This window comes from Scyliorhinus torazame, chromosome 23 (genome assembly GCF_047496885.1).
Source record: "Scyliorhinus torazame isolate Kashiwa2021f chromosome 23, sScyTor2.1, whole genome shotgun sequence".
NCBI classification, from domain to species: Eukaryota; Metazoa; Chordata; class Chondrichthyes; order Carcharhiniformes; family Scyliorhinidae; genus Scyliorhinus; species Scyliorhinus torazame.
Window position 1 is genome coordinate 8,723,199 of NC_092729.1, and position 2,396 is coordinate 8,725,594.

The 2,396-nt window shown below is 50.5% G+C and overlaps 1 long non-coding RNA gene across 1 annotated transcript in view; it reads right to left on the reverse strand.

Moving 5' to 3' along the window:
- Positions 1 to 632, reverse strand: part of LOC140399694 (uncharacterized) — a 6,424-nt gene extending 5,792 nt beyond the window's left edge. The window contains exon 1 of the long non-coding RNA XR_011937787.1: positions 462 to 632. This is a non-coding gene — a long non-coding RNA (uncharacterized lncRNA). The remainder of the gene's footprint in view (positions 1 to 461) is intronic.
- Between the last annotated feature and the right edge of the window lie 1,764 nt (positions 633 to 2,396).

Sequence of the window (2,396 nt, forward strand, 5' to 3'; positions counted from 1 at the left end):
ACAGAGAGAGAAAAGACAGAGAGAGAAAAGACAGAGAGAGAAAAGACAGAGAGAGAAAAGACAGAGAGAAAGAGAGTGAAAGAGAGAGAGAAAGGCACAGAGAGAAAAGACAGAGAAATAGAGAAAAGACAGAGAATTAGAAAAGTGGGAGAGAAAGAGAGTCAGACAGAGAGAGAGAGTCAGAGAGAGAGAGAGAGAGAGAGAAAGAGCGAGAGAGAGACAGAGAAAGACAGAAAGAGAGAGAGACAGAGATAGAGAGATGGAGACGGTGAGAAACTCAACGTGGAGAAAAGCTAGATCATACATGGTAATGGAATTAAAGACAGATTGAAATAGGAACAAGACAGGGAGAGAGAGAGATTGGGTGGAATGCAGTAAGAGAGAGAGTGGATTGGAAAGAGACAGTCAATAGCAGAATGAGGCAGGAATCAAAGAGATAGATATTGGAGTTTAATACTCACCGTTCCACATGATTTCCATGGCTTGATTCACCCTCAGCTCAGCCTCGGTGGTGGGGAGAGAGATCCCAGGTCATGAGTGTACTGTGGGGTGTAAAGTATCAGAGCTGGGACTCCATGCTCACACACACACAGAGCGAAGACACCTATACTTACCAAGTCCACATGGTAAAGAGAGAGAAAATGGATCCCTACTCTTTAAATACCCCCAATAAGTCACAAAAAGAATCCCCACCTCCCCACTAATGGCACCCAATCAGCTCACAGTTATCCTCACCTGAACACACCTCCTCCAGGTATGGGCCAGACCAAGCGAAACCTCAGAGATGGGGGGGGGGGGGGGTTATCGCCCCTGCTCGATGGATTCTCCCAGGGCTGTGTCTCTCTCTCTCTTGCCCCTCACCTCATCCACAATGCAGATCCCAATGAACACCATCTACAACTGGCCATTACAGCTTCATCATCTTCGACCACAGAAGGTAGAGCCAATCGTGATTTGCTGCTTTATGTTAACTTTCCACAGACAGCCATTTCTTCCAAACAATCTTGCTGCTTTTACAGTGGCAGCTCACCTTTATAAATTGACCTCTTTGTTTAATGTGTCTGTGCCTGTGTGTCTGTGCCTGTGTGTGTGTGTGTGTCCCTGTGCCTGTGTGTGTGTCCCTGTCCCTGTGCCTGTGTGTCTGTGCCTGTGCGTGTGTGTCTGTGCCTGTGTGTGTGCCCCTGTGCCTGTGTGTGTGTGTCCCTGTGCCTGTGTGTGTGTGTCCCTGTGCCTGTGTGTGTGTGTCCCTGTGCCTGTGTGTGTGTGTCCCTGTGCCTGTGTGTGTGTGTCCCTGTGCCTGTGTGTGTGTGTGTCCCTGTGCCTGTGTGTGTCTCTTTGTGTCTGTGCTGAACATTCACATTTAGGCAGTCGCTACAGTTTAGAGCTGGAAAACGATACACATTTCAGAATCTTAGCACTCGCTGCAACGGGGAGAGATCTGATGCTGCAAATGTGCATTAAACAAGTAGCCTGAGAGATGCAGGCGGCTCAGCTCTCTGTAAACTGTACCTCACACACACTCAGCTCCTGTGTCACAGGCAATCCAGGCTCAGCTCTCTGTAAACTGTACCTCACACACACTCAGCTCCTGTGTCACAGGCAATCCAGGCCCAGCTCTCTGTAAACTGGACACCACACACTCACTCAGCAACACAACAACTCCTGTGTCGCTCGCAATCCAGGCCCAGCTCTCTGTAAACTGGACACCACACACTCACTCAGCTACACAACAACTCCTGTGTCACAGGCAATCCAGGCTCAGCTCTCTGTAAACTGGACCTCACACACACTCAGCTCCTGTGTCACAGGCAATGCAGGCTCAGCTCTCTGTAAACTGGACCCCACACACACTCAGCTCCTGTGTCACAGGCAATCCAGGCCCAGCTCTCTGTAAACTGGACCCCACACACACTCAGCTGGACAACAGGTCCTGTGTCACAGGCAATCCAGGCCCAGCTCTCTGTAAACTGGACCCCACACACTCACTCAGCTACACAACAACTCCTGTGTCACAGGCAATCCAGGCTCAGCTCTCTGTAAACTGGACCCCACACACACTCAGCTGGACAACAGGTCCTGTGTCACTCGCAATCCAGGCCCAGCTCTCTGTAAACTGGACCCCACACACTCACTCAGCTACACAACAACTCCTGTGTCACAGGCAATCCAGGCTCAGCTCTCTATAAACTGGACCCCACACACACTCAGCTCCTGTGTCACTCGCAATCCAGGCTCAGCTCTCTGTAAACTGGACCCCACACACACTCAGCTGGACAACAGGTCCTGTGTCACAGGCAATCCAGGCCCAGCTCTCTGTAAACTGTATCCCACACACGCACTCAGCTACACAACAACTCCTGTGTCACAGGCAATCCAGGCTCAGCTCTCTGTAAACT